The following is an 8,024-nucleotide window of genomic DNA, read 5'->3' as shown; positions in this document are numbered from 1 at the left end:
TTAGACTTTTAGACTTTCCTTTTTCTGACTATGGTTCTATATATTTTGAAGGCAAATTGTCTGATTTGTAATATCTTTAATAATAGGTATTTGATATTCTTAGGTAGCCTAATGTGTTGAAGCTTTGCCTAAATAAAAGGTTTACTCTATGGTAGAACAAAGATAGAAAAAAATGCTTGAACAGGTTTGTGCTATTTTCTACAGTTTCAAAGAACTCATGTTAATTTAACAGCAGACTCAAAGTTCTTATTTCTTATTTGTTAAGTTGGTAAGGTCTCGGAGCTCAAGAGAAGGTTGGGTACCTTCCCACTATCAAGTGAACTGCCAAGAGGATGAGGAATATAGACATGTGACTGGGTAAGATGACTAGAAATTTTATCAGTTATTGTCATAATTTCAAGAGATTTCATGCGTTCAAATAGTATGTTTTGATCCCATCAATCAGCAGAATCAATAAATCATTTACTTTTACAGAGAACTGTCAGGAAAATTCTGAACAATTCTCAGCAATTTCTTTGCAACTCTAGGCAGCAGCAGTGCCTATCTGTCACAAGTCTAACAAGCTCTGGTCTGAAATGGCTGGAACTTGGCTTGTTTTGTGGGCAAGCTGCAAAACCTTGTGGATTTGGGAGGAAGAAGGAAGGTTACAGAGCTTACTAGGGATTCCTTGTTGCCTTTCTGCCTGCCAGGGGTAATCCCACGCTTGTGGGACAGGCATGGCTCAGCACAGGCAATTGAACTCATCTTTTTTAACAGGTTTTTGACAGACTTTGTTTGTGCATTTGTTTGCTTGCTGCTGTAGTGATTTTAAATATATTACAAAGGATCTGGAGCTGGATTAATTTTTTGTGTGGTAGAACAGCAAAGGGGAGAACTATCTGAAACGGAAGGCTCCACATTTGTTCACAATTAGATAGAAAAGAGATCTATCAATTGCCTTGTTTTCTGGAAATGAAAAAATGTCAGAAATATGCTAACTGCTTAAGTGTTCTCTGAAGCATTTGTGATGGCAAGTATCTCATGCAAAATGGATGAATATTTTTGTTCTTACATCTACTGCCTTTCAGTAGTACGATTTAGATAGCATACTTGAGTGAATTTATCTTTCTGTGTATATATCATTCCTATGAGTCAAAATGATACTATTCATGTGTGCCAAGGGTATCTATTGTACATATGTGTATAAGAAAAGAATGTATTTATCAGTTGATATACAACACCTCTGTATAGCTGTTTGTTTCTTAAGACCTCATAAACCAAACAAAGTCTTTTATACTATATATGAATTGTTGATTTAGAAGTTGTACTGCAGACTATTATATATGGCCTTATAATGGCTACTAAGGTGGGATTCTGAATGAATCCACAATAGTTTAATGAATCACTAGTGCAATCAGGGCCAATTTCAGGCATTGGCAGAATAGGCAGTTGCCTAGGCAGCACCTGGAATGGACATGAAAACATCCACAGCTTAATTATAGCTATGCTTTATGCCTGGAAAGTCACTCTGGTTGGCTAATATTGCCAAAAAGGTCAGGGTGTATGGGCTAGAAGTTACTGCTATTGTGGAACCAGGGAGGGAGAAAAGAAGCAGTTTGACATGACAGCCATCCCATTTCAGGTCTACTAGTTCTCCCTATGTTGTCTTCTACTGCTGAAGGACCAGACTTGCCTCCCCACACATAGAGTGGCAAAATTCATTTTTTTCTATATTGCTGAGAGGTCTCGAGCTGGTTCCAAAAGCAGTTATGTTAGCAGAACAGAAAGCAATTAAATTGCCATTATAAGAAACCTATTTATATGACCTTTATAAATGTCCATTGTATTTTTCCACTTTTCTAGATGAATGAATGCCATAAAAGAAAGCCTGATGTGATGAGAAATTCATAGAGTTTAAGACCTTTGAATTTCTCCTGAGTTCTTTTATTATCAAATTTGACAATATCTTTTGAGAGGTACATCCAGTCTTAATTAAAGACTTCAAATTACAGAGAATACATCATATTCTTTGAAAAGCTCCTCCAGTCTTAATTGCAACCACTGTTAATAATGTACAAGTTCTACATCATTAAAGTTGGAGCTTCAGGTTCCAGCTATTTGATCATTTTATACCTGCTGCTGTTAATTTATGAACGCTGGAGTGTGACTTCTCTATGTAGTGATCTATACACTGATCAACTTGCATCCTAACTTTATCCTCCAAATTTTAAAGAGTGTCTTCTCTTTAACATGGGTCAGCTAAGAACCATCCACTGCCCTGAAGTAATTTTCAGGCAAATTTTCAATTATCAGCTTAGATCTCAGAAGGAACAGCTTCATTAATAGAGCATGTTATCTATTCCAGTTAGCTAAGCTTGTTACAACTAGCTTGGGTGCCTGTGTGCAGAGCTACGCGGTGTTATGTAGACATAACCAGTCTCTCTGGCAGCATTTACAAGTTACAAACAATGACAACAAAGGCACTCAGAATAACAGAGTACAGATGGAGAAGATACTTTAAAAGAAACCTGCAGGCCAAAATACATTAGCAGGAAAAACTAATTAGGGTGGAACCTGCCCCAAAATTAGCCTTTGAAAGATCTGAGTTAGATCCAAAATAATTTAATACGAACCCTGTATTCCAGGTTGAAAGAGAACACAGGTCGCTGAGTGGTCTATAATCCAACCTGAGACAATGATAATTTACTGATATATTATTATGAGCTTAATATTTCTGCATCACTTTCCTCACATGAATTAAAGGAGGCCAGTGGCAATCTACTTAACGTTTAGCAAATTTTATGTTAAAATTGATGAGTAACTGTAAGTGCTTGAGAATGTTTTTTTTAAAATAACTTTGAAAAATATTTGCAGCAATGAACTCTTACTTGAAAAGGCTTGATAGGCTATAGTTTTATGCTGGTTTTGGCTGGGGCGGCATCAATTTTCTTCATGTATGGTGTTGTTTTGGATCTGTGATGAAGACAGTGTTGATAACACAGGGATGTATTTGTTACTGCTGAGCAGTGCTTAGATAGAGTCAAGGCTTTTCTTTTCTGTTCCTCACCCCACCCCATCAGTGAGCGGGGGGGGGGGGGGGGGGGGGGGGCGGGGCAAGAAGCTGGGAGGGGACACAGCCAGGACAGTTGACCCCAACTGACCAAATGGATAACCCATACCATGTGATGTCGTGTTGAGCATAAAAAGCTGGGGGAAGAAGAAGGATGGATGGGATGTTTGGAGTTTTAGTGTTTGTCTTCCCAAACAACTGTTACACATTATGGCACCCTGCTTTCCTGCGGATGACTGAACACCTGCCTGCCGATGGGAAGCAGTGAATCAATTCCTTGTTTTGTTTTGCTTGCATGTATGGCTTTTGCTTTACCTATTAATCTGTGTTTATATCAACCCATGACTTTTCTCACTTTTACTCTGTTCTCTCACCTATCACACTGGGAGGGATGAGTGAGTGGCTGTGTGGGGTTTAGTTGCCAGCTGGGGTTAAACCATGACAACTTTTAAAAATTTTAACATGCATAACTCTCAAATTTTTAAGGCCGACTTAGATGATTAAAAATAGCTGGTATTCTAGACCTCTCCTCCTGCAGAGCAAAACATCAGAATGAGGTGTGGAAGGATTCAACCAGCTTTACACAGGCTGTTTACCTTAAAGTAGTCTCTAAAGAAGCAAGTTTTACTACTCCCCACCTCCAGAAATATATTGTTACCTTATGCCAGGTGAACTAAACTGAAGGAAATTACCTAGCTGGAAACTAATCTTTATTTTGTCAGATTTCTGAAAAATCAGTCCTCTTACCTGGTTCATCACAGCTATACTGTCCTTGAAGAAAAGGACACTTTGAGATGGGAATAGGCAACCAGATATGATAAGAGTGGTACATCATTCCTTTCCAAGGAGTGCTCATTAATATTAAAGTACTTGTAGAACCACACCTTTTCATTAAGTAGTACTTCATAGTAATTTTATTAAATCTAATAGGACTGTGCAAAGTAGGATATGCCACTAAGTTGGATGAATGTGGCCTTTATTGACAGCAAATCACTTAGGATATTTAGGTAGAACTGGTTAAATATTATGCAAATTCAGAGCACTGTGCGGCAAACTGAGATACTCCATTTGAACCTGAGAACTCACCTGTTTCCCTCAGATAATGAGTGAACTAATACATGTTACTCCGGCTCACACTCCTCTTAATGCAATATGCTTAGTTCAAGTAAGTACAGTTTTAAATTCTTTGTGATGTAAATCATCTTAATATCTGTCTTAAATATTGTTTGGTTTATAAAAAGCAAAACCAGGACATACTATTAATTACTGCTGCCAACCTGAGCATACACGTATGGGTTGTAAACTGTAGCTTTCCTGTTTTCTAATGCTTCTAAAGCTGCTAAATAGAAGCCTATACATTAGCATAATGAATAGAACTAATATGCTTAGTTAAGATTTGTAGTTATACACTTTCACTGGAATGTCTAATTTAGTATCTCCTTAATCATATGGTTTGGAAACAATGGTGTAGATCATAACAGTTTTTATTTTCAGTCTTATGATTTAATTTCTGCCTCTGTAGGTTCTGCTTGTCCAGTAAGAATATTTTTCTTATATATTCCTCATGGGCAGGACAGTATATTTAAAAACATCTTTAAGCTAATTCTAATACTGTATTAATAACTGTTGGCGGAGGGTCGCCAGTGATGGGGTACTGGGATTTAGGCCCAGATCCAAAGCTTACAAAGTCTATAGAAAGGCATGCACTTCACTGAAATCACAACAGTGAGCTTATATTAGTATTGCAAAGCTACAGTTGAAATACCTCTGCTAAAATGAGGAAACATGGGATTTGTTATACCAAAATCAAAGGATAGGTATGACTCTATGCATTGATTCTTCATGTGTGACCTTTATTTGCAGTCCAAGGGTAAAACCCTGTTTCCAGCAATATTATATAGAGATTATCTGCCTGATGAGATTCTGATGTTAAGTTCTTCTCTGCTCCAAACTGTAGCATCTATTTGATGGCTCCTATGTCCAGTGACTGTATCATTCCCTGGTTCAAAACTTAATGCCTGGTGAGCTTAGTGTTGGGGGTTTTTGGTGGCTTGCTTTTGTGGGTTTTTTTTGGGGGGTGGGGGAGTTTAATGCCAAGAATTTCTTAGACTTCCAAGACACTGGGGTAAGGAAAATAAGACTCCTTCCTTTAATGGCCTTTTGGGTTTATGATATGATTAATTTGCCAACTTACTGTATTTAATATGACAACAGTTAGGGACAGGTTGCACAACAGCCAAAATAAAGGGCAATGAGCAAGCCTTGAATACTTAAATGCTTCCGTAAATACAACGTTTGCGGCATTAATCTTTCTCCAATTGGTGATGAGTTTCCATGGTGAAAAATGTGCACCATTGTAGATCTGCTCTGACATTACTCCAGTGCATTTGATATCCTAAGAATTTGGCACCACGCTGTTCTGACTGCTGAAAATTTTCCTGAGGTCCCACTGCTGTACACAATGTCATCCCTGATGTTTTTAAATCACTTCCACTGAAGATTGTTTGATAAAAATGCTACCAAAGTATGAATAGTACTATTTAATTCGTATGCAGTCTGAGGTAGTCATGAATGGATTTAAAATTACCGCTGTATGCAGCTGGCATTTTTAAGATGCAGTTTCACAATCTACTTAAACTGGCTTAAAACTGTGCTGCCCTGTTGTGTCTGCACGAGCAATTATGTAGCAATGAGACTGCCAACTGCTCCGACACAAAGGGGCTGGCAGGAGCACGCAGCTGGGACAGAGAAAGAGTGCAGCACTGCGGCTTTTGGCGGTTGCTTCATCCTACGTCTCTCTGCTGACAGTGACACCAGGCACCTTTCAGCCTGTGAGCACTCTAGTTTTGCAGTGCTGGAGAACTCCACTAAAAAAAAGCCTTTGTAATATGGGAAAAAAATGTCATTTCCTTTTCTACTTTGCTTGCACAGTGTGATAAACTTAATCATGTTAATTTTTTTTTAATAAAGGCAGGATATTCTTGCTTGCTTGCTAGTGTTTTGTTGCGGTTGCTTTTAACTAGTTACCATTCCTAAATTTAAAAACAATATTAAAATAAATACAAATAAATTATATTAAAATAAATGAAAAATAAAATATAAAGAATAAAAATAAAGACCACAGTAAGAACAGCATCACAACATGCTGTTTTGCTTTTTTCTGTGCACTCTACAATACAGTTCCCCTGCACTCACTTAATCCCTAGAAGATAGTAACTTAGATATAAATTGTTTATTCACATTATGTTTCACCCCCTTTATTTTTCAAATGTTCATCAGCAACACCTGATTTCTCCCTCCAAAACTAGTTGACCAGCTAATAGCGAGGGTTTTGAGTGTGTTCCTGTCTGGTGGAGTTACACAGACAGGACATGGACTTGAGTACTGCAAAAATCAGTGTCACAGTCAGAACGGGAAGCCCGAACTGAAGGAATGATCCCGTCTCTGAGAACGCAGTAGACACTTCGTTCCAACACCTGTTTATCGTAAAATGCGTATGCTATTCTTGGATGGCAGACATTCTATTTCCCTCTGATAAAATTATTTGTGTAAGCTTCTGTGTGTGATTATATTCATGAAAAACAGCATGATTTCACAGGATGCCCCTAGTTTGGAATAAAAAGATGTATGCTGAAACAGGCAAGAAATTCAGTCATTTGAGAGTTGAGAGATTTTTGTTACCATCCCTTAAAGGATAAAAGACCATTGAACCCATGTCTTCCCTGTGAAAGGTGGGTACTCCTGACAAATTATTTCATTAAAGAGGATCCTCATGACCACTGCATTGTCATCCATTGATTTTTTGTTAGTCTGTTGTAAATGACCTTTGCATAAAGTATATTTATGCAAGAATTCACAAGGAATTGATCGATGAGTGGATCCAGATTAAGAAAAGGATATCTTTCAGGCCACAGTTAGGGTTAGTAATGCTGCTCCACTTAGACACACACACTATGGGGCCAGATGGGACCCACCCAAGGGTACTGGGGGAGCTGGCAGAACAGCTTGCCAAGCTACTCTCCATCATTTATCAGCAGTCCCGGCTAACCGGGGAGGTCCCACAAGACTGGAGGTGAGCAAATGTGACACCCACCTACAAGAAGGGCAGGAAAGTACAGGCCTGTCAGTCTGACCTCAGTGCTGGGGAAGGTTGAGCAGCAGATCATCTTGAGTGGCATCACGTGGCACGTGCAGGACAACAAGGTAATCAGGCTCAGCCAGCATGGGTACACAAAAGGCAGGTCTTGATTGACCAACAAGATCTCCTTCTATGACAAGATGACCTGCCTAGTGGATGAGGGATGTTGTCTATCTTGACCTTAGTAAAGCCTTTGACGTTGTCTCCCACAGCATTCCCCGGGAGAAACTGCCTGCTCGTGCCTTGGACAGGTGCACTCTATGCGGGGTCAAAAGCTGGCCGGATGGCCAAGCCCAAACAGTGGTGGTGAATGGAGTTACGTCCAGCTGGTGGCCAGTCACTAGTCGTGTTCCCCAGGGCTCAGCACTGGGGACAGTTCTGTTTAATATCTGTATCAATGATCTGGATGAGGGGATTCAGTGCACTCTCGGTAAGTCTGCAGATGACACCAAGCTGGGGGTGCAGGTGGGGGTGGTGTTGATCTGCCTGAGGGCAGGAAGGCTCTGCAGAGGGATCTGGACAGTATGCATGGATGGGCCCAGGCCAGTTGTATGAGGTTCAACAGGGCTCAGTGCCAGGTCCTCAGTTTGGGTCAAAACAACCCTACGCAATGCTACAGGCTTTGGGAAGAGTCGCTGCAAATCTGCCTGGAGGAAAAGGACCTGGGGGTGCTGGTAGACCATGAGCCAGCAGTGTGCCCAGGTGGCCAAGAAGGCAAAAGGCATCCTGGCACGTATGAGAAACTGTGTGGCCAGCAGGACTGGGGAAGTGGTTGTCCCCCTGTACTCGACACTGCTGAGGCTGCACCTCGAATGCTGTATTCAGTGTTGGGCCCCC

This window comes from Falco rusticolus, chromosome 3 (assembly GCF_015220075.1).
Source record: "Falco rusticolus isolate bFalRus1 chromosome 3, bFalRus1.pri, whole genome shotgun sequence".
Classification (NCBI taxonomy): Eukaryota; Metazoa; Chordata; class Aves; order Falconiformes; family Falconidae; genus Falco; species Falco rusticolus.
This window is presented reverse-complemented; position numbering follows the sequence as displayed.